The sequence below is a fragment of the Prionailurus viverrinus genome, chromosome A2 (assembly GCF_022837055.1).
Source record: "Prionailurus viverrinus isolate Anna chromosome A2, UM_Priviv_1.0, whole genome shotgun sequence".
NCBI classification, from domain to species: domain Eukaryota; kingdom Metazoa; phylum Chordata; class Mammalia; order Carnivora; family Felidae; genus Prionailurus; species Prionailurus viverrinus.
In genome coordinates, this window is record NC_062562.1 from 137,802,674 (window position 1) to 137,828,721 (window position 26,048).

Genomic DNA, 26,048 nt, shown 5'->3' on the forward strand with positions numbered 1-26,048 from the left:
CTTCCCAATATCACTGATTTGGGAGAAAGCTATACAAGAGAAGTAACACTTGTGAAGCTCATAGGCCAGAGATACAAGCCCACCAAAGAACTGAGATTTAATTAAAACATTATAGAACACATATCCTTCCTCACACTTGACCATTATACCAACAGGGTTCCAGTATAGTGACAGTGAATTGCAGTGAATTGTGAAATACAATGGTGTATTTAACACTAAAAAAGCACTGTGCTGCCAAACAATGAAGGACACAGGTGAATCTTAAAGACAATGCTAAGTGAAGGCAGTATGTATAAAGCCACTACATACTTTGAAAGGCATTCTGGAGGAGGAAAGCCGTAGAGATGTAAAATTATCAGTGGTGATCTTGGGTTTGATAATGGAAAAGTATTGAGTAGGTAAAACAAGAGATTTTATAGGCTGGTGAAACTATTCTGTATTATACTGTAATGGTGAATCCAAGCTATGAAACATTTGCCAAATTCCATAGAACTTTACAGCACAAAAATTAAACCTTCCCATTCGTAAATTTAAAAATTCATTGGGGAATCTCAGGGTGGAATGCAGTATGAGCAAAAAGACTCTAAATGTATTACAAACATGAGTGATTTGGGAAAAAAAGATACTGGCCTAAGTAACCTTGGAAATGAGTGGAGATTATAAAACCAAAGGCAAAAATGATTGCACCTAGCACTGTATTCTAGTTGACAAAGTAGTTTTCCATGGGAGTTAAACAATTATGTCAGATGGCGAGAGCCAAATTTCTCGCAGTTCCATTGTGAGGTTACAGACATGCAAATGAAGAAGGCTACCATGATAGCTGTGGTAATGGATTAGGGCTGGAGATTTTGAAGGCTGATGTTCAGATTAATATAGATGCAGATGTTTACTTATAGGGATGCTTATACATATATTTCTATACCTAGGCTATTATACATACATTCAGATTCTGTCAGTTTAGAGGGCCTAGAAGAAACGACCTTCTCTTCCATGCTTAAAGTTGTAATTAAAAGACTCTTTCTGAAATGTTTCTTATATTTAGCAATTTTTAAATTCAGCCTGGCCCCTTTTTCCAGGAATGGAGCTTCTTAATATATGATGTAATAACAGACATGCTTAACTATTTCCACATGGAATTGTAGTCTATGTAGGATGATCAAATATGTTTGATAAATAATCAAATATAATTTCTAGAAATTAATAATAATAATAATAAAAGTGTGTTCTCAAAATGAAGTGGGAATGTAGATAGATAGGCAAAAAATACCCAATATTTTTTAAAGCACTGTCTACCTTGCCATTTAGAATCATGCTACTACGTTTACCTAACGAAGGGAGAATATATATTAATATTAAATACTTATTAAATATAATATAATAGTTGAAAACTGGAGTAATGTCCAGTTAGGTGCTGACATATTACCCCATCCTGAGTTTTCTTAAAGAAGAGATTCTCTCACTTCCTTCATGGGAGGTCTTTTAGAATAATATTACTATGACTGCTACTACTATAATTATTATTATTTCCTGTAAACATAATGTTCACCTCTTAGTAAGTAATAATGTTTCACTCAGAATTAGAATCTATAAATCTCATTGGGATGGTTTTTATAAGAATCTATATTCAATCTCTTGAATTAATCATGGGGATTCTAATTAAAATGACTAGTAGAGATAAGCACAATAGAATTTCTAAAAAGATTCCTAAAGGAACAAGTTCCCCTGGAGCTACAGGGTGCAATTTCAAATACTCTCTTTATATTAAAATACAAAGGAGATCATATACAATAGTGTTGCAAATTATCCACATTTTTTATCCCTTTTATTAAGGACTTAAAAAGCAAATCAGTTTTTAAAAAAACCAAACAATAATTTTTACACTGTGTAACATAGGCTGTTTCTCGGAGATAATATTTTGATTCAATTATGTCTGCAAGCACCATAATTTCTATTGATGAACATGGATTGACATAGTTGTTTAAGCCTATAATGAACTAAATGTTATACAGAATACAATTTTCCTCTTCATTTACCTTAATTTATTCTAGTTGTAAATGTCATTGACTTCCATGATTACAGAATAAATCTCACTGTAGGATCAATTACTACAGTTTAGAATAAAACTTGAGTTGTTTTGTAATTATATCCACTGGGTATTCCATTTTAATTTAAAATAGCTTTCACAAAAATACTGGAGCTTTAATGAATGAGGCACAGGATTAAATTTGAGCCATTTAAAATGTAATTATCAAAATTATTATAAATGCTACTTTTCTTCATATTAGGTTAATTTCATCAGTGTCTAAAAGTATATACCTAAACAGATGGTTTCTTAATTTAATATATAATTTATTTATTTGAAGTTAGAAAATTTGTTTCTCAAAATTAAAATGTACGTTTTTGTACTTCTGAATTTTTAATTACTTTTTCTTTTTGTGAGAAAGACTAAGAATGCCATTTAATAACTTTTATCATATTTAAATATAACTGAAATGATGGACTCTCTCAAATAAAGGTGAAGTAACATAAAAATCAAGTAAATTTTAAAGAAAGGGCATTAAATATCTCTTTTACTTAATATAAATGTGAAATTAAGAATGTGTGCTCTCTTAAATCAGTGGTTCTCAACTTTATGGTTTCCAAATACTTTTACCTTTTAGAAAAAATATTCTGGACCCAGAAAGAACTTTGGTTCATGAATTTTATATATGCGTGCGCGCACACACACACACACACACACACACACACACACACATACTTCCCATGTTAGAAATTAAAACAGTTTTGAAATAAAGAAAAAAAACACGCATGCATACATTTCAGTAGTTGGCAGACCAGGAACCTAATCACATTGTAGTGCAACTTGCAGAAAACTCTAGTGTTCACTCATGAGAAAATGAAATTCAAAAGACTGAAGTATTCTTGCGGTTCCTATACCACAAGATGAAAACCTCTGCTTTACATTAATGTAAATAATCATGTCATTAGAATCTAATTTAATTTTAAATATGAATGCTATGTTTCTATTCATTTTGATAGATTGTAATATACCTTATAATATATTTTATAGTATTTAAAGTAACGCTTTTTTTATAACAGTTCTAAGAATGATCCATCACTTAAATTACTTGTTTTACTTGATTGCATGAATGTAATTGAATTAAGTTTATAGAAAACAGGTGATTAAGAAGGTGAGCAGCAGCTTTTGTGAAAAAAAGTATGGCTGTGTACTTGCTGGAAATTTTATACCTCAAGCCCAGTTGCTAAACAGAGATTTTAAATGCTATCAAGATTATTGATTTCTCTTATATAGTTTCACAACTCCAGTTTTTGTCTGCAGGTATTTGTTGACAGATAATATCTATATTAATGTTTCTTTTTAGCAAATAAACAAAAAACTTCCCACTTTAAAATGTCATTAATTTTCTATTTAAAATGTATGAAATTCTGTTAATCATTACTTTACAAGATAAACTGCAAAATATCTTTGGGCTAGAGGAAAAGATAAAACAATTTAGTATAGATATAGTTTAAGATAGAAAAACTTGGAGATGTAGAAGAAGGTTGTCATTTATATACTAACGAGGAAGAAGAAAAATTACCGTATTCCTGCATATAAGAAAAACATTTTTTTTTACCACTGATACCTTTAAATAATTGCTGCTAGTTAATACAATATACTAAGGGCTTGAGTGTTGAAAATTCAGAATTGCCACGCTTATTGATACTAAGGATTAAAAAGAAAATGCATTATAGAAAGTGAGTACAGGAATTATGACAACATTTAAAAGGGACCTAATGAATTAGTATCAGTGACAATTGGGCAGTCACAGGAAGTAATGTTTCCAATACAATCTGAGAAACGAGTAAACACTGGCCAGTACATAGGTGGAAGAGTCTGTCTGAAAGAGGAAAAAGCTGATGCCAGAGGGCATTCACCAAACCCAAGGGGTTTCATCCCTATCTCTATCTCTGTTTCTATCTCTCTGTCTCTCTCTGCCTCCCTCTCTCTCTGTCTCTGTCTCTCTAACTCTGTGTCTTCTCTAACTGTAGCAAAACTATGTAATATTGTTCTCACACAGGAAAAAATATGTTATATAAAAATATATATGTATATTTTTGTTTTGAATGTCAAGGAGGATATTAACAACTAATTAAAGTCATCATGGGAAAATTAGGACTACCTTATTCAACCCAACTCATAAGCCATATGACATAATATTGCTATTGTTGTTGTTATCATGATTATTATTTTTACTATGCCCATAGTCTTAATTCAACTGAAATTTACAGGGGTTTTTTTTGGGGGGGGGGAGGTGCGGGGGAGGATATCTATTAGGAATTTAGGAAAGCTATAAAGAATACTAAATCTTGATAATTTCATCACTTTGCTATTTTTCCAGAAAATCCCCCCTTTCCCTTTTAAAGAGTGGACAAACTAATCTACTTTTTATTCATGAAATACCAAAATGGCATATTTTTAAAAGTTGCTTTTCCCTTTGCTTCCACTTTTGACATACACCTGTTATAAAACTGCTTAATACAATATTTATATTTGTAATTATTCAAGTTGATCTTTAAACAGAAATAGGTAAAAATAAAACAGTAACACATCCTTTCATGGCCTTTGAATAAATGTCAAGTACACCTAAACAACTACCAGGGCACTTTCCCCTTGTAAAAGTGATCATCATAGAGCTGTGACATTGTGATTCTCTTGTTCCTACTTTATATTTACTTCCTTTGTAATACATTATTGGCTGAAGTTATTTGTCAGTCTTGAGCAGCCTTTCCACTAGGAAAGCAATAAAATACTTTATTCTTTCCATTAAAAAAGATGATGGAAATGTTTATCACATAAGTAAAAGAGATAAAATGAACCAATTTAAAATATAATCCCCATGAAACATTAGTATAAGTGGTGAAGTGAGGACCCCTACAAGTTCTGTCCTTCATAAAAGCAATGATAAAACCAACAAAATAAAATGTCAAAACCAACTTACTCGGAACTCTGGAAATTAGCCAGAGGTTTACAGCAGTTAAGGGAGCATTTATTCAAATAAGGAGTGGTGGGAGGCTTAGTTTTCCTAACAACAGAGAGCTTTGTGATGTCTTAATATACTTATTCCTATATAGGAATAGGCAGCCCTACAGTAGACTTAACAACCAATGGCCACAATCATGGTGAAGCCAATAGCTAGGTAGCCACCAGAGGAGACCAATTGGGATTAGAGTCCTTTCAAAGCCTCATTCCTAAAGAACTGTTATTTTTTTGACCATTCTGGTAGTTCTCTGTAAGATACCACTTCTAAGACTGTGTATTTTACCTGACTTGGAGTTCCTATGGAGGAATAACTTCTCCAGGGATGATTGTCAAAAATAGTTACAGGGTACTGATTAGCTTTGGTCCCTGAATTGAAAAATAAAAGTTGGTGCACATGATAGGCAAACCAAAAAGTTTAAAAGGAAATGTTGAAAAATAAGATGTATGTAGAATATTGAAAAGCTCTAGCATATTTGTGGGAAGCTGTAAGGACAAACACGTGGATAGGCCTGTGCTTTTTCCCAGGAAAGGCTTGAGACAGCCTTAAATTCTCTTCTTGGCTTGACATTGAAGTTTTGGTCAAGCAAGAAATAAAGACAAAGGCACAATTGTTACCTGACTGGCTTAGTGTTGAAGGTGTGCCCCAACACACACACACACACACACACACACACACACACACACACACACACAGCACCTTTCATAAGAGATTATAAAACCTACACATTTCAGGCAGTTAAGGAAATCTCTGTGCAATCATTACTGACCACTATGCTAGCTGAGCAGAGACTCACGTGGCTAAACGTGGAAAGACTAGATTTACAGAATTTACACTTTACAGAATTAACTCTGGAAAGATGTTAAACAAGCAAAGAATAACAATATGCCCTGGAGAGGATTCCGATTTTTTCCCAGAATTGCTGCATTAAATTACTTAAAATTTTTAGGTCTCAACAATAGATTATGAGACATGCAAAGAAGTTGAAACCAGCAGTTTAGAGGAGATAATATTTATTTATTTTTAAGAGCAATAGAATATTAAATTATATTCTGTGACCATGAGGAACTAATTTGTACTGTATTATTTTTTTTCATTGTACACAACTAAAACAATAAAAGCATATATAATACAACTGTTTATAGATATTGAATTAATGGCATTACTGGATTGTTATTCATATAAGAAGGGAAGTAAATGATATATACTCCCTTATCACACTGGATTTCTGCCAGGAAGTATTATGGACAGAAGTTTAAGGAATGTTATCCTTAGGAGAACTCAGTTGTAGAGATAGTAATCAGGATAGAAGAAATTAAGGTGTCTGGAATCTGAGGAACAAAGAACTGGAGAGGAGGGTAAGAAGCACAGAAGTGTACATAAGGATTCTCATGATTCCGTGGGTGAATAATAAGCCTCACATGGAAAGAGTAAAACTCTCTACGAGTCTAGGCAAATGATGAGTCCTTAAGTGCCCACAAAATCACATCTAGGATAAGTGGATTCAACAAGGTTGCAGGATAAAAGATTAATATAGGAGCACCTGGGTGGCTCAGTTAGTGGAGCGTCTGACTGGCTCAGGTCACAATCTCGCAGCTTGTGAGTTTGAGCCCCACATTGGGCTTTCTGCTATCAGCACAGAGCCCGCTTTGGATCCTCTGTCCCTCTCTCTCTCTCTCTCTCCCCTGCTTGCACTGTCTCTCTCTCAAAAAGAAATAAACATTAAAAAATCAATGTAAAAATTTATGTTTATATATACTTGCAGTAAAACTGAAAAATGGTATTTAAAAACATTTATAATAGAATAACAATATGTACAATACTGGAGCAATAATAAACTATAAAATATTGCTAAAAATATTAGGAACCCCTAAAAAGTATAAAAATAGGGATGCCTGGGTGGCTTGGTGGCTTAAGTGTCTGACTCTTAATTTTGGTTCAGGTCATGATCTTACGGTTCATGAGATCAAGCCCCACGTTAGGCTCTGCAGTGACAGTGGGCAGCCTGCTTGGGGTTCTCTCTCCCTCTCCCTCTGCCCTTCCCCACTCATGCACACTTGCTCTCTCAAAATAAATAAATAAAATTGAAAATAGTATAAAAAATATACTATGTTCATGGATTGGAATACTTACTAGTGATTAGTTAACTGTGCCCAAATGACTCTATAGATTGAACATACACTTTAAAAAAAATCCCCATTCACTAGTACTTTTTGTTGAAAATTGAAGGAAGAGCTGGAGCTAGAAATAAAGGTAGAGATAAATATATATGTATATATTTATAAATATATATATATTCTATACATATAATACATACATTAGATACATGTGTGTAATTTAAGGATCTAGAAAAAGCCAAAAGAAAATGTTGGAAAATATCTCTATTTCATTTTAAGACCAGCTACAAAACTACTATAATCAAGATGGTGTGATATTGATATATTGATAAATGTATATATCAATGATATAGAATAGGTAATCAAGAAATAGACCCATTATTTGTCATTATACCACAATAAAGCTGAAAAAACAAAAAAGAAATAGACCCATACCTATACGGCCATTTTATTTTTAAAGCTGTGCCACAGAGGAAAATACTGAAAATTCAATACACTATGCTAGAACAGTGGATAGCCATAGGAAAAAATAGGCCTCAATTATCATGTCATAATATACACAGAAATTAAATTATTACTTTGCTGGTAGTAATGCTACATGAGACAAAGATCATACAACACACATTTTTTTTAACATTTTTTTAATGTTTATTTATTTTTGAGACAGAGACAGAGCATGAACAGGGAGGGTCAGAGAGAAAAGGAGGCACAGAATCTGAAACAGGCCCCAGGCTCTGAGCTGTCAGCACAGAGCCTGACGTGGGGCTCGAACTCACAGACTGTGAGATCATGACCTGAGCCGAAGTTGGCCGTTTAACTGACTGAGCCACCCAGGCGCCCCACAACACACATTTTTATATGGCCAAACATATACTTGCCGTAAGACCCAACAGTTGTCCTAGGTATTTATGTTTGAGTAATGAAATATATGCCTACCAAAATATTTTTCACAAATATTACTAGTGAACTTAATAATACCCAATACTGGAAATAATATAGATATATATTTATGATGACTTGTGATATATATACATTAGAAAACCACACAGAAATGAAAAAAAGAAAACAAAGATAACTAGAACAACTTGAATTAATCTCAAAGCATTATGCTGAGTGAAAGAAGTCAAAGATTTACATTAGTCACAACTCATTGAACCAAACCCTTAAAATGAATTAATTTTATTGTTTATAAGTTACACTTCAAAGAATGCAATAAAAGATATTTTAGGGAAAACAAATCCCATTAGATTAAAGTTAAAGATAAAAGCTAAAGCTGAGGGGTGCCTGGGTGTCTCTGTCAGTTAAGCATCTGACTCTTAATTTCAGCTCAGGTCATGTTCTCAAGTTTGTGAGTGGAGCCCCACATTCGTGGAGCCTACTTAAGATTCTCTCTCTCCTTCTGCTCTTCTCTGCCCTCTTTCTCAAAAAACAAAATAGAACAACAACAACAAAAAACCAAAACAAAAACCAAAAAACCTAAAGTTAAAAGTCTTTATAGTTTCACAGAAATGTTTTCACTGAAATATATTTAATTTGGTATTTTAATATTTAATATTTAATACTTAATACCAATGTATAAAGCAAAACATTGTATGGGAAATTCCCAACAACCAATTTGATTGATTCAGATTTTTTTTCATGAAAAGTAAAATGTTTTTATTTCTTTCAACAAATGAAATATTTTTACCTAATAATGTAATTAGTGAAATCTGTTGTTTCCTTTATTTCCTTTACATACCAGAATGCAGTGACCATGAGATCATGACCTGAGCCGAAGTCGGACGCTTAACCGACCAAGCCACCCAGGCGCCCCATAAAATTCAACTTTTAATTGAGGTGACATTTACTTCCCATCCCATATTACCTTTGCCTTTAACAAACACCTTAGCTGGTCATGGTTCTTTACCTGGTCAGGTAACCCAATCATTCATTCCTGAAGGGTCTGGGCCTTTAGCAGCCCTGCCTGAATTAGTGTGTTGTAATTTTCCATTGACTTCAATCATATTATGGTATACCAAGAGCCATCCCAAGGAAATTTCTGTATCCCAGACATAGTTTTCTTGACTTCTTTTGTACAGTAGTGGCACAATTTCTCCTTAGAAATGATCATCAGTCACTCCAACCAGTACCTATTCTATGCCTATTAATTCAATCATGGAGAGCCCAAAGTGGCATAGTAGTAGTCTTAACTTAAAAGAATTAATATTCTTCCTTCCTCTTTCTTTCTTTCTTTCCTTCTTTCTTTCTTTCTTTCTTTCTTTCTTTCTTTCTTTCTTTCTTTCTTTCTTTTCTTTCTTTCTTTCTTCCTTTCTTCCTTCCTTTCTTCCTTTCTTTCTTTTTCTTTCTTTCTTTCTTTCTTTCTTCCTCTTTCTTTCTTTCTTTCTTTCTTTCTTTCTCTTTCTTTTCTAAATTCCTTAGAGTTTGTCTATTTAGAACAATGGTATATGCGAATAAGGAAATATATATGTATAGATTATCAGTTTTTATTCCTGTTTAGTACCTTTGTTTCAGTGTTGAATAGAAGTAGTGAAGACAAACTTTCACTTCTTTTCTAGACTTAATGTGAGAGTACTCAAAAATTTACCATTCAGCATTACATTGGCTCTGGGCTTTAGTACATTCCCTTTGAATTGTGAATTTGACTCCTAGTTTGTAAAGAATTCTTGCTTTTAGAGACTATCAAATTTTGTCAAAATCTGTTTCTTTTTTTTTTGTCAAATTCTATTTTTAATCCATAAAGATGATTGTGCATTTTTTCTCCTTGAGTTTCTTAATGTGGTTATTTTTGCATACCTAATTTTGAACATTATGATTACTTTTTGAATATTTAAAATAGCATTGGCTATCCTGCATTTTCATTTTTATATTAATAGATTTGATTTTCCAGTTAGTTTTGAATATTTTTTTTATATTTAAGAGGGATATTTGTTTATAATTATACTTTCTTGTAACATTCTTATCAAGGGTTGATAACTGGGTTATGTTGACCTCATGAAATGTGTTGAATAGTGTTTCCACCACCTCCACTTTTTGAAAAAAAATTGTGTACAACTATTATAAATTCTTAAATATTTTATTGAAATCCTATGTGAAATTATCTGGGTATGGCTGTTTCTTTTGGAGCAAGTTTTAAAGGACAAATACAATTGTTTTAACATACAATAGGCTTTCATATTTTCTATTTATTTTTCTGAGTTTTGATACATTGTGTGGTCAAAGATACTGTGCATTTTGTTGATTATACTCAGAGTTGTTTATAATATTCTCTCACAGTGTTAATGTCTGCAGGATATATGGAATTTCCCCTCTTTTATTCCTGGCATTGGAAATTTATGTATTCTCTCTTTCTTAGGGACATTTACTAAGAGTTTATTGGTTTTACTAAATTTTGCATAGAAACATTTTTTGGTTCTAAAGATTTTCTCTATTCATGTGTAATTCTCTTTCAGAGAGTTTCTTTTTTCTTTATTTATTTTATATTTAGCTTATCGTTTTTTGTCAAGCTTGTGATAGAAAATAGATAACTTACTGTAAATCTTTCTTGTTTAATCATTGAAAGCTATACGTTTCTTATTTACTGCTCTAGGTTTATTCCACATACTGAGTATGTTGTGCTTTATTATCCTTTCGTTCAAAGTATTTCCTAATGTTATTTGTGATTGACGGGTTCTTGACTTATGTAGTGAGTTGCCTAATTTTAAAACTCTTGGAGATTCTTGGGGAACCTGGGTGGCTCAGTCAGTTGAGCATCTGATGTTGGCTCACGTCATGATTTCATGGTCCGTGGGTTTGAATCCTACATCGGGCTCTATGCTTACATCTGGGAGCCTGGAGCCCACTTCAGATTCTGTGTCTCCCTCTCTCTGCCCCTCCCCTGCTTGCACTCTGTCTCTCTCTGTCTCTCAAAAATAAATAAAAGTTAAAAAATTAAAAAAAAACCTGCTTGGAGATTCTTTAGAGGTCTTATTCTCTTTTATTTATGATTTTATTCCATTTCTGTTAGAAATGGACATATCTGTATCTTTTCTTCTCTTTGGTATTAATTGAGTTTTGTTGCATGGTCCAGAAACCTGAGCATTCCATACACACAAAATATGGATATTCTGCAGTTTTTTGTTGCAGTGTTCTGTATGTGTCAGTTAGATTAATTTGGTGATAGTGCTATTTGAATTTTCTCGATTTAAATAATTTGTTCCTTTTTTTTCATTACTGAGGTCAGCATTTTAAATTCTTCAAAGTCAAAGGAGCACTGTTTTACTTTTGTCTTTAGGCTTGTTATTTTTGCCTCATGTGTTTTTTAGTTACTTTATTAAATACATATACTTTTAGAACTATTATGTCTGGATGAATTTACACATTCATCATTATGAAATCCTCTTCATCTCTGATAATATTCCTTACCTTGTAGTCTATTTTGTTTAATATTAATATAGCCATGCTATTAAATTTAGTATTCACATGATACCTCCTTTACCAATGTATTTTGATTTGACGTATCTTTATGGTAAGTTGATGTTATCTGTTTCTTGATTTTAATCCATTCTGAGAACTTTTGCTTTCATTATCAGTGCTGGGTTATTTTACACTTAGTATAATTATTTATACAATTGTGTTTAAATCCACATTTTGCTAATTGATTTTGATCAGATACAGTTGTGATGTGATTCATTGTTCTTTCATTCCCAGAGAAGTTCATTTCCATCCTATACAAATTTGTTTCATCTTGAAGAATTTTTCTTGCTATTTCTAGTACTGTGAGGTTCTATTTTATCTTAAAATGGTCTTGTTAGATACAGAACTCTAATTAACATATTACATATTTTTAAACAACTTAAAGTTTATTTTGTCTTTTATTGTTATTAATGAGGAACCAGCCATCATTCATGTCTTGCATTTATTTTAATAGTGTCCACTTTCTCTACCTGCTTTCATTATGGCATCTTAGTTTTGATTTTTAACGGTTTCAGTGTGATTTGCCTATGGGGATATGTGTGTGGTACTAGTAGGCAGACAATTACAGGTGAATTGTCTTGATCTAGAGGTAGGGTTGGTTTTAGGTTTTATTTTGGTGAGTTTATTTCAGTTCTGTCTTTCATCTTAAACTGTACCCCTTAATCCTATTATGCAACCCTTATCCTTAAGACATGATTTCTGGATTTTCGCTGACACTAAGAGGTTTTTGCCAAGATCCTTTAACTCAGCAGGTTTTGTATTCCTAATCCTGTCTATACAGCTCTGGGTAGCTGCTTTCATCCCTTTTCAGCAATTTTAGCCTTCTTAATGTGGTTTCCTGCTGTGTTCCTGCAGGGTGCCTTCTCAGCCTCCTTTTCACAGAGAGTCAGCCATAGTTTTGAGATGAATTTGTATATTTGATGGTTCACCCTCCTGTTTCTTTTTGCTAAGGTTCTCCTGCTTCAGTGTGCAGCCACTCTGGCAAACCCAACTTCAAAATCTGATTCTGCAATCCATTAAAATTTCTGTATGAATTGGAAAGTTTTCTCTGTTATGTTACTTGATAATATGTATATATATATATATTTTTTTTTTCTCTTAGGCTTTGTTTCACTCTGGCTTTCTGCTTCCTTTTGTTTTCTCATCAGTGTGTTCAAACTATTATATTGTATTCTATTACATTCTATATAAAATGTAGCATATTGTATATAATCTGTATTACATATATGTCATAACATATATAATGTATAATGTATATTCATAGTTTACATAGCTTATTACTGTTATTTGGAGAAAGAGTAATTAGGCATAATTTATTTTCTTACTAAAGGAACTTAAATTCCTGAAAATCAATTTTTGTTTTAGATTTATTTTTTAATACAAAATACTCAATTTTAAAATTAAAATTAAAAAATAATTCCTAGCATTCTTAGTGGATTTTTTTTTAATTTTTTTTTCAACGTTTTATTTTTATTTTGGGGACAGAGAGAGACAGAGAATGAACAGGGGAGGGGCAGAGAGAGAGGGAGACACAGAATCGGAAACAGGCTCCAGGCTCTGAGCCATCAGCCCAGAGCCCGACGCGGGGCTCGAACTCACAGACCGCGAGATCGCGACCTGGCTGAAGTTGGACGCTTAACCGACTGCGCCACCCAGGCGCCCCTTAGTGGATTTTTAAAATACAAAATGAAAAAAAAAACCAATAATATTAAATAAAAAGCAGTGGTTATGAAATAAATTGATTATAACAATAACATACTAAATACTTTTGTCTATCAATATACTTATCATTTTATTTGGTCTAACTATAATCCTATAAACCAAGCACTCTAATCTCTTATTTACAGATGACAAAAGGGATATCAAAAAAATAAAGTCAGTTACCCAAAGTTCTATTATTAGGAGGCAGAGCCTAGTCCTATGTTTGTTTTATAATAACAAATCCAGTGGTGAGGTTCAAATACCACAGACTTTCTCTACAAAGATCTTTTGAAGTTCCTTAAAGAAAGGAAAGTTGATTACTCTGTTGTAATTAAAACAATGGAAGCACTAGAATGGGAAAAAAGAAAAGAGATATCATTTATGAAATCAGAATCTCCTACATTCTAGACCAGTATCAGGTAGTTTTTATAGTGTTAGTGAGGAAATAAGAATTTTGCTTTTTGTGGTTTTTTTTCAGTGTGGGAGAACAAAATTTGAAAGTGGAAATCCTGTTTTAAAACTTTTTTGTGTTTCCTATTCTTTTAAAAAATTTTTAATTCCAGTGAGTTAGTTAACATACAGTGTTATATTAGTTTCAGGTATTCAATATAGTGGTTGAATTCCATACATCACCCACTGTTCATCACAAGTGTACTCCTTAAACCCCATCACCTATTTCATGCATTCCCCCACCCACCTCCCCTCTGGTAACAATTAGTTATCTATAGTTAAGAGTCCTTTTTGGGGGGACATCTGGGTGACTCAGTTGGTTAAGCTTCCGACTTTTGATATGGGCTCATAGTTCATGAGATCCCTCTCCCACCATCAAGACCCTCCCCCTTCATCAAACTCTGCATCTGGCTCTGCACTGATAGTGCAGAGCTTACTTGAGATTCTCTCTCTCTCTCTCTCTCTCTTTCAAAGAAATAAACTTTTTTAAAAAGTCTCTTTTTTGATTTGCCTCTTTCTCTTATTTTTTCCCTGTTGGTTTGTTTCTTAAGTTCCACACAAGAGTGAAATCATAGGGTATTTGTATTTCTCTGACTGATTTATTTTTACTTAGCATTTGTATTTTCTATTCGTAAGCACTTGGAACTCTTGGAAAAGTTCTCACTTTTTAAAATCTAATTTTTAAAAATTCACATCCAAATTAGTTAACATAGAGTGCAATGATTTCAGGAGTAGGTTCCTTAATGCCCCTCACCCATTTAGCCCATCCCCCCTCCCACAACCCCTCCAGTAACCCTCAGTTCTCTATATTTAAGAGTCTCTTAGGTTTTGTCCCCCTCCCTGTTTTTTATTACTTTTGCTTCCCTTCCCTTCCGTTCATCTCTTTTGTGTCTTAAAGCCCTTATATGAGTGAAGTCATATATTTGTCTTTCTCTGACTGACTAATCACTTTTATGCCAGATGAAGTATTTCTTTTAGTGGTGGAATTTGGCACCCCTGATCTTAAATCCTTCTCTTTCACCATTTTCAAGTGAAAACTAGATATCTGGGATAACCACCCTCTGTTACAATGCCTGCACAAACACACACAGTTACACACAACCTGTGTCTCCATGCAGCATCCTCAAACTTTAAATAAATGAGAATCTGTCCTTCATCTTTTTGCTTGTCAGAGAGCAAGGGTTGAAGGTAAGAGTGGGGAAAGGGAAAAGAAGTCTGAAAATCTGTCATGTCATGCCGTGCATGCTATGCTCAGAAACATACACACGTACACACACACACACACACACACACACACACACACACACACCACTACTTTTAGCTCTGAGAGGAATGTGCTTCAAAACAAAGCAAATTCATCAGTGTTAAAAATCTCTGTAGATAATGCTTCACCTGAATTACCTTCTTCAATAATTCAGATAATATCATGGTGAGATCTGCTGAGGTAGATTCTTCTGCAAGTTTTGTTATGCAAAGCTTTGTTCTTTTGGAGTTTTGGAAACTATCTTCACTGTCTTTTTTTCCCCCCTTCCTTACTGTCTTTAAATCCAATGTGCTTTCTTCTTTGTTTCATTTTCATATAACTTGGTAAAAAGCCAAAATAACTAATTTTGGGGACTGTTCATTAATTATTTTGTAATATAAAAGCTTACATTTTGAATTTCCTCTCACATCCATTTTCTGAAAATAAATCTTAATCTATAATCCTCTCATTATCCTATTTGTGTAGGATAGGATTATCTTTGTGCAGGGTTAATTTTGTTTCCCTGTTCTTGACTTATATGAAAAAGAATTAGACCAAATATTTAGGAAAAACTGTAAGTTTTAAATTTTATATGTAAATTAATATTATCATACAAAAATAGTGTCTAAAACTAGATTTGTATGCTATCTGGACTGTTTAACAAACATTTCTACAACTGTATCATTAACATGTTGAAGAGAATGGCATTTGTTGAGTCATTCAATGTTTTACTTTGCACAGGGTATAGAGATACATGTGATTAATTAATTTTATATTATATAGTAATTGGAGTGTTTTTAGGACACATGAGCTTATTGTAATAAGATATCAAAGACAGGTGTATGTTTTCAGTTTTGAGTTCTATCATCATGGTACTCTGGATTCATTGTAGGACATGCACAAAAATTACATTAGATAGTCTCTGGATAAGGACATACTAACTAGACATGAAAACTAGACAGTAGCAACAACAATAAAGCATGAACTTGCCAAATGCTTGCATCCAGATGTCCCATATATCACTCATCTCAGCATGCTTAAAGCTTAGTTTATGACAGCTCCCCCCAAAAATCTATTATTTCTAATATATACCTGTCCATTTGCAACCTTGATGCCAAAACCAAAAATATGGTTCCTATTCTTGATTCCTTCTTCTTTCTCAGATCTCATTTCAAATTGGCTAAAACCCCTGTCTTATATTTCCTGATTATTTTTCTAAAGCAGGCTCTCCTCTCCTTCCCCACTGCTACCACCTGGGGCCAGATCCCCCTAACTGTTATGAAAACTTGTTAGTTGAGCTCTTAGACTTCAATTTTGTTAGTGTCTATTTCATTTCCACAACAACAGTAAGTTATTCTAAGGAACAGGATCTGTGGTTGTTCTAAAAGAATGCCAATACTCATATTGGTTTATATTTTCAAAATGTCTGATAACAAGAGGACTTGTATGTGAAACTGCATTTATATTATGTTTGTAATAAAATTTCAAAAATATTAAATATTCCATCAAAGAATGGAGGAGACTATTTGAAATGGGTAGAAGAGTTTTAAATTCCCTTGGAAACCCCTTGGAGCCATAGCTGCTAAGAAACCTGTCTCACCATTTCTGCCTCTTGCTCATATCCCTTTAGCAATGCCTCATGATTCTCATGTAGTGTGGTTTAGAAGATGCTTTGAGACCTGACATCTCCATCAACATCTCAGTTTCTTAGCACATCTCTTCCTCTACTTGTTCTGTCAGCATCAGACAAATAGATCCACTTGCATTACTGCGAATAGGATACAACCTTTAACATTGTCTTCTGTCTAGAACACATTCCTGCACCTCCAACCTGGCTCATTATGCAGTGATTAAAAATGACAGACTTCAGCTATACTATACTCTTTTTTTTGAAGTTTATTTCTTTGAGACAGAGTGCAAGCAGGGAAAGGACAGAGAGAGGAGAGGGAGAATCTCAAGTAGGCTCTGCACTATCAGCACAGAGCCCAACATGGGACTCAAACTCATGAACCATGAGATGATGACCTGAGCTAGGCCAAAATCAAGAGTCAGACACTTAACCGACTGAGCCACCCAGGAGCCCCTATATTATACAATCTTAACAGAACCCTAATACCTAGTAAATTGAAACTAAAAGGAATTTGTGTGTGTATACGCACATATATATTTAATATATTTTTATATTTATAATATAAACATAATATATATGTATTATCTATAATAAACATATATGTGGTGTATGTATATGTGTGTGTATAATGCCAACATCTATGCAACTAGTTATTTACCAAACTCTAGCTATATTTTCCAAAATTTTGTCAGAAAGAACAAAAGAAGGAAGAGTAAATTCATATGATCAATATAAGAAAATAGAACCAGAGAAAGAGACAAAAAATTTTGTTCCACTGTAGTCACAAAGCTCTGTTTGATGACCACCCTGAAGAAAAGTATTAAAGAAGGAAGCTGGGGGGCACCTGGGTGGCCGAGTTGGTTAAGCATCTGACTCTTGATATTGGCTCAGCTCATGATCTCACAGTTTGTGAGATTGAGCCCCATGTTGGGCTCTGCTCTGACAGTATGGAGCCTGCTTGGGATTCTGTCTCCCTCTCTCTCTGCCCCTCCCTTGTGTGAGCTTTTGCGTGATCTCTCTCTCTCTCTCTCTCTCTCTCTCTCTCTCTCTCTCAAAATAAATAAATATTTCGAAAAAGAAGGAAGATGTGGGTGCTTGGATGACTCAGTCGGTTAAGCTTCTGGCTCTTGGTTTCTCCTATTCGTCTCTGTGCTGACAGGGTGGAGGTTGCTTGGGATTCTTGCTCTCCCTCTTTCTGCCCCTCTTCTTCTTGTACTCTTTCTCTCTCTCTCTCTCTCTCTCTCTCTCTCTCTCTCTCTCTCTCAAATAAATAAACATTAAAAAAAGAAGGAAGGGGCTCCTGGGTGGCTCAGTCGGTTGAATGTCTGACTTTGGCTCAGGTCATGATCTCACAGTTCATGAGTTCGAGCCCCACCTTGGGCTCTGTGTTGACAGCTCAGAGCCTGGAGCCTACTGCAGATTTTGTATTTGTGTCTCTCTCTGTCCCTCCCCTGCTCCCTCTCATATTCTCTCTCTCTTTCTCTTTCTCTCAGAAATAAACATTTAAAAAATTAAAATAGATTTGGAAGGATATGTGTAGAAAAATGTCTGAGAAATTTGACTCTATCAACATTATCTAGGTGAAAGTAAGCAAGACTAAAGTTCAATAAGCTCCAAATAGCAGTTACAATGATTAACTGCACCAATGCCTAAGCAACTTGTCAAATTCTTTCTTCATGGTATTTTTCTCTGACTCTCCCTACCCCAAGGATATCCTTTTAAACATAAAATGGATATTTCCACCTTTACCTCAGCCCATGACAACACTCTAGATATAACCACTTTAAATTATTTCATGTGAGTCCTTCTAATTATTTTTATGAATTTTTCTCATGGTTAATCTTTTGGTTAGTTTATTTTTAGTGTCTTGCTTCAGTATCTAAATAAAAAGACATCATTTATGCTCACCTATCATGTGAGTCTCATGAAAACAACTAATTTTGAGAAGCAGAAAATTGTAATTCTTCTCATGCACAAAGAAGGATCACTAATGCTGGTGGGCAGTGGAATATCTTCCACAATTAGATCCTTTTTTTGTTTTTTGCTAATTTTTCTTAGTTTATTCAATTACCACGGAATGATCTTCCTATCATTCTACTTTAACCATGCATACCCAGCCATTAATTAAAAACTTAATATTAAAAAATTAATAGAAACTTTAAAAAAAGAAATAAAGATACATTAAATAATAATAGTACTCCAATATTCTGACATTGAAAACATAATTTTATTTTCCTAAAAATTAAATTCCAAATATTCTCTTAATCCCCTTCATGTATTTCTCCCATCTCTCCACCTACCTTCCTCTGGTAACCATCTATCTGTTCTCTATAGTTAGAAAATAAACTAACAAAAATTAGAATATTAAAACCTATTTTTGCTCAGTGTCATAAAAGCAACACATAGGACTAACAAAAATCTGTAAATAACAGACTTTTCCCATTAGATATTTAAGAACTTTGAAAGTCATTCCATTACAGGCAATTAATTGAGGAGGCTTAAACATAGTTTCATGAAAATGTGTTTTATTAATCTTGATCACTGTATTGGTTTCTTTTCAGATGATAGACAATATAGCAAAGTCTTATAATGTCTTTTAGTCAGATTTCAGATTTCAAGTAGACAAAGAATAGGGATTCTGAGGTAAGCTGAAGAGTTACATGGTTGGATTATGTTTTAGCAGCATCACGTTGGCTTCTTTCTGGAGAGCAAACTGAAGAATCACAATTTTGGGAGGGTAGAGATATGTAATGAGTTACTGTAGTAATAAAAGTTAGAAATGATAATGAGTTGAACAAGAACGGTATTTGCATTAGAAAATAACAAAATTCTAGGCAGACATTGAAATTTGATTCATAAAGATTTTCAGACGGATTTGGATGAGAAGATCAGAGAAGCCAATAATTTTCTAAGGTGTCTATTCCAATAAGAAGAATGGATTTCCATTTATTCTTATTGGTTAGAATGAAATATAATACATTTAGAAGAAGAGATTCAGGAGTAGGTGGCCATTACAGAGTTAGCTAGCAATGGAGTTCTGAGAGTAGTAAAGATAAAAAAGACATATTGAGAGGCACCAGCATAAAAATGACATTTTATCTAGAGGGTAATGAAGAAGAAGAAAATTCATAGGAAAATATCCTGAGAAGAAGATGCATTTGTAAGTCAGGAAGATGATGAGGAAACAAAAAAGAAATATTATCAAGAGAATGTTGTATACAACTTTAATCTTAATCCTTGAAGAATTGATACATGTGGAATGCTCCTACACCACTCTTTAATATTGATTTCTAATTGAACCAGTTCTTTAGTAAAAAAAAGAAATTAATACTAATTTTTTTTGACATTTATTCATTTTTGGAAGACAGAGAGACAACGGTGCGAGCAAGGGAGGGGCAGAGAGAGAGGGAGACACAGAATCCGACGCAGTTTCCAGGCTCTGAGCTGTCAGCACAGAGCCCAATGTGGGGCTCAAACCCACAAACTGTGAGATCATGACCTGAGCTGAAGTCAGACACTTAACTGACTGAGCCACCCAGGCGCCCCTAAATTAATATTTTACACATCTATGTCAGTTGTAGATTTTATCCCCAGTTCTCAGTGAGTGCATTAATCTCTGAACATATTTTGGATTTTAACTCCTCCTTTCACTTACCTTTCTCTGTTTTCTTTTTCCTTCCAACAACCAAAGTAGTATCTAGATGAAGAAAATTTTTAGGTTCTGAGACATTCATTGAGCAGAAAGAAACACCACCACAATACTCATAACTTGTATCTTGATTTTTGCACCAAAACTATGTCTTCTCTGACCTTAATAATAAGATACATGTTAAATAAACAATTATAAGCAAGTATTTCTCATGCATGTATTTCATTGTACATTAATAGGCATAATTCAGTGAGAATTTGTCTAAATATCCTGAATAATTTTAGTCAAATTCCAATATTTTATTGCAATATAGATAAGACCAAAATTACACAACTATTAAGATCATGACTTCAATTTTCAATGTAATTTTGAATGCATAAATACAGCTGAGATATAAAACAGATTGAATATCTGAGTGTAATGGATATGAAAATTATGTAATGTTCATTTTATACTCACAGATCAAATTTATGTCCATTTTGATGACAAAGGATTTTATTAATTTAATGATGACTTTAGATTCTACAACTTAATGGGCCTGTTTGAGAAAGTTCAAAAAGACCTATTTTGAAGGGGTTCTCTAAGAGAATATTGTCAAATTTTAACATTACAGTGAAGATTACTTTTTAGTCTAAAACATTTTTATCAGTTTTAAAAGCTTCTTTAAATCTTCAAAACATTCCATAAAATCTGAAGTTGTTGAAACGTTGAGATAAATTGCCTATCAGTTTGAAAGCAGGTGCCTGAATTACTGAGGACTAGAAAATACAAATTAAGTACAAATGTTAACTGCTCTATAAACCTGAATGTTTGGAGAAGTGGTTATACACACTCTTGTTGTTGTCAAACCTGAAAAGTAAATCTAAAATGGAAATTTATACAGATTTTCTTTTAAGTCTTGGGATGTGTGTGTGTGTGTGTGTGTGTGCACGCACGTGCGCTTGCGAGTATAATTTAAATGGTAGAACTTATTCTAATTGACCTGATCCTTCAATTTTAAATTGTCTAATATCTTAGGCTCTGTAATGACACAGAGGTCTATACAACTTTGTGCCTATGGTTAACACTGTATTATACACTTAGAAATTTGCTAAGAGGATAGATACCATATTAAGTGTTGTTATTCAAATAATAAAAATAATATTTGGAGTACTCTTGCCAACAATTATCAGATACTATCCAAAGAGAACTGGAGATGATTGGTTTCTTACTGAGTATCTTAGGTTATAGAATTCCCCGCTCACCTTGACCCAAGTCCATTGATTAGGGGAAAATATAAAACATAATTTAATTAAATGAAGTCATTGTTTTCTCCATTTTTTTAAATCTGAATATGTAAGCTTCTCTGAAAGAGATTGCAGATTTATTTTGGTAAAATTCTTCAGAATAAATATGTTATTTGGATATATACTTTCAGAAGTCACCTCTGACACTAATGTACATTATAATTTTATCTTCCCTCTCACCCTCTCAAGTCTCGGATGTCTGACTTAAACTTACCTCTATCTAAATTTTAACTACTAAGACTTCACTTGTATTTGTAATACCTATTGTACAATAAGATTTTAGTTGCATAGAATAGAATATATTCTAAGCAAATATATTTTTCCTAAAGTGTACCAACCACATAGAACAAGTATAGCCCAATTATTTTTGAAACATATATATGTGTGTGTGTGTACACATAATTATATAAATGTGTAAATATAGCTATGGCTTTGTGTATTCATATAATACACACACACACACACACACACACACACTTTTTATTCCCAGGGCAGCAGTAACTCTATCTTTTTATGGGTGAAAAGAGATGAAACATTCAAAGTCTTAAAACAAAGCCTGAATATAGAAAATGCATGATTAATATGTATAGAATATCATTACAACATTTATATTAACACTTAGACATTACATCACATAGTAGTTCATAGGTAAGAAATTTTAAGCAAACATACTTGGAAAGCCAATTTTAAAAAAAAAGGAGTTTTACATTTTTTTTTTTAAGTTGAGAGAGAGAGAGAGAGAGAGAGAGAGCGAGCAGGGGAGGGGCAGAGAGAGAGGGAGAGGGAAAACCCTGAGCCGGCTTGGCGCCTTTGGCACAGAGCCCAACAGGGGCTTGATCCCATGAACTGTGAGATCATGACCTGAGTCCAAATCAAGAGATGGTCACTTAACTGACTGAGCCACCCAGGTGCCCCAGTAGTTTCACTCTTTTAACTTTTCATCTAAAAGCTAGGACATTTAGCATTCTAGTTTAGTTAATTAACAATTTTAATAATTCTTAGAGATTCCTGAATATTCTGATCATTTTAAATCAATATGTTTACACCAACCAAAGATTACCAATGAGGATTACCTTAAAGTCATTTTCACAGAACTAAAGAATAACAAGATTGATTAGAAAATCCGTACTTTATGGATATATAAATACAATGTAAGTATGAAGACTATGTACAAATGAATTTTTAACTGGATTATTGCTTAATTTAGAATAGAAAAATTCAGTAAAATTTTTGTTTTATTTTGCTAAATGAGTTAGCTGATTATTAGAACCTTTTGAATTTCTATTGTTGGGAAACAAAATTTAACTTCTTGTCTATTCTGTGGGGAGTCTGGCACATAAACTGAAAAAAAAACACAAATAGCACCAAAGTTATTGAGATGTAACTTCTGAATACATATTTTGAAAATTAATAAATGCTTTTTACTTCATTCTTCCAATTTGGAATAACACTAGTTGTGAAACAAAGCATAACAAACTATTTAATACTCAGAATAAATATTAACTAACCATTAACAACCCACTGGCAAATGAATTAATGACATACTAGGTTTTGAAAAGGCCTCAGGAAAACACTAATGTTTTACAGTACCAGCTTTATAGGGGTCTTGCTACTATACTTGCTAGTGTAATATGAGAGTGTAAATCTAACCTCTGCATATTAAATGATTTGACATAAGTAAAGAGTAGATATTTTGAATTGAGAGAATTTGCGATATATTATTCATCATTGTCTTAAAATTCTGGAGACATGTCAACTAAAGTTGTCAAATAAAGAATAGAGTATTTGCAAAAGTAAATGTTCGTCATCTGCATGATGCAGTTGATTCTGGACTTCAACGTCATGGCTTGTGTAAAGTTTCTTGTTGAAATTTAACCTAAAATATATATATATATAGATAGATAGATATATCTATATCTATATATCTATATCTATATCTATATCTATATCTATATCTATATCTATATCTATATACACAGAGGTTGAATTCTTGCACTGACACTGTGGGTAATGTTGCTTCAATTCTGTATTTGCAGAGGGAGAGGGAGAGATGAAGGGTGAGAGAGATAATAGCCAACAATGAGATTTAAAAGGATTGAGACATAATAAATAAAACCAACTTAATTACTGGTAGTTGGATGATATTAATGTCTTGTTTCCTGATCTGGATGCTGGTATGTAATTGTGGTAAATTTGTGAAAATTCACGATTATATTTCAGTTAAGAGTTTGAAAAAAAATGCTTGTAGGAAACAGTCTCAAACCTAAAGCAAAAATTGTGTAAATGATTTATAAAGACAAAGAATTGGATGCAGCTTCACATTTTCATATGTTTTGGAAATTGTAACAGTAATACAGGGACACTTAAATATTTTATTACCAAAGAATAGAAGGAAATCTACCACTGCTGGTGGTCATATAAACTGCAGCAATGTCTTCTCTATAGGCCTTTTTTGAAATTGCAGACTGGCTTACCAGATAGTATGTTTTTGTCACACCAGGTTTTCAAAAGTGGAGTCAATTTTTAATGAAAGAATAAGGTAGGTGTTTTGACTAAAAACTTTAAGATCTCCGCCAGACAAAATTTTCTCTATTTTATTAATTTACATTAAAACACAATAACAAAATAACTAATTACCCAGACTTTTTTCTATTAAGGGTTTTCCTTATACACATGAGATGATGTAGAATACTAGGGTTAAGAGAACGATTTGTTGTTAGTGTTATTTGTTGCCTAACAGTTTCCATTTCACATGAATATATATGTATTCATATATACTAAATATGTATTGAAATATATAATGCATCTGAACTTGTCCCATAATATATATTCATTGAGTGCTAGTTTTATTATTATCACTATCATCATCATCACCATCATCCCACTTGGCATTTTGTTGACTCTTACTTATCAAAAAATGCGTAGAATATCTTAAATTGGCCAGATTGGATTAAACGATTCTCTATGTTACACTAAATGAAAGAAGGAATCAGCTTTCTGCAGAGGCTACCTCCAGCTCAGATATCTTGTGACCAAGGAGGAACCAGCCTTGGGATCAAATATGTCATATCTGGCATAAGGTGGCCCAGTGAAGATAGGGAAGGTACGTCGATTGTTGATGACAACGTTGAACTGCTTAAGTAACCAACGCCGGATTATCTGCCCCCTTTTCTGATGATTTTGTTAGGTGGGATAATACCTTAACCTACTGTTTAAACTGTATAGTGTCAGAAATTATGATAATTACGTATAAAATCTTCCTGATACTGAGACTAAATTTAAATATTAGATTTTCTCTAATAAGCTGCATGACCTTGTGAAAATAATGATTTCTATTTGAGGCCTGGTTTACTCAACTGTAAAATTATTTGGTTTGACCATTCCAACACAAGATCATGTAATGTATTCTGTAGACACAATGATCAAATTTTGTTGATAAAAATCAGTATGCATAGTAGAGGCTTTTTGTGAACCACTTAAACAATTCATGATGCAAATTACAGATTTTACCTCTTCATTCCTCAGAATCAAATATATTATGCTCTTATAGTTCCCCAAATCTCTTATGGAGACTCCATCTGAAATGATTCAATTCTAGTTCTGTTAGCCATTTCTTTTTGGTTGAAATAACTGTAAATTAAGAAACCAGCAAACTCAAACACATGTTTCTCAGAATATCCCACCTCAATCTATAAAGCATTTGATGAGCCTATTGGATAAAAAAACTAAAGGAATCATGTTTTTCTTGATATCCAAGAACAGATGTGCATGATGGTTATCTAGGGTGAAATGTAACTATGGGTATCTATATATTACACCAGTCTTTTTTGTCCCCCCTCAAGCATTCTCAATTAGATTTTGGAGAGTGCTGTCCACAATCACAATGTCACCATCTGCTCTTTTACCCAGCTGTACCAAATTTTACTGAACTAAATGGAGCTTATATAATGGATTTTGCATTGTAATTTATTTAATTTTGTAGTTTAAATCAAAAGGAGCAAGGGTAATGAACCTTCTACTTTCATTTTTTTTTCTTATAAAGATAATTCCGCTTTTCCAGTTTTACCAGATTCCCTTATTAGCTTTGCTGTAGATTGTGAGACAATCTGTTTTAGCATTTGTTTCTCTCTTCAAGACTTACATCTGTTGACCTTTGAAGACTCCATATTCTTTGAAAAGAATCTGCTCAAGGAAAAAAATTCATAATAAACTCACAAGATAGACACATTAGATATAAAACAACAAGCTCTATAAAATGTCAACTTCTCATAAGGACAACATACAGATAAAATGTGCTTTTGACTCTGAGATTTACTCAGAGGCGGGAAAACCAAAAGGTCATATTATAACTCACATAACTGTTATATTTACCTAAAAGCTGTGTATTTCCCTTGCTATGTAATTAATTTGGTAATAATGATGACGGTAATAACAAAACTTACATGTTCCCACGTTGCTGAGCAGAAAATATTTATAAG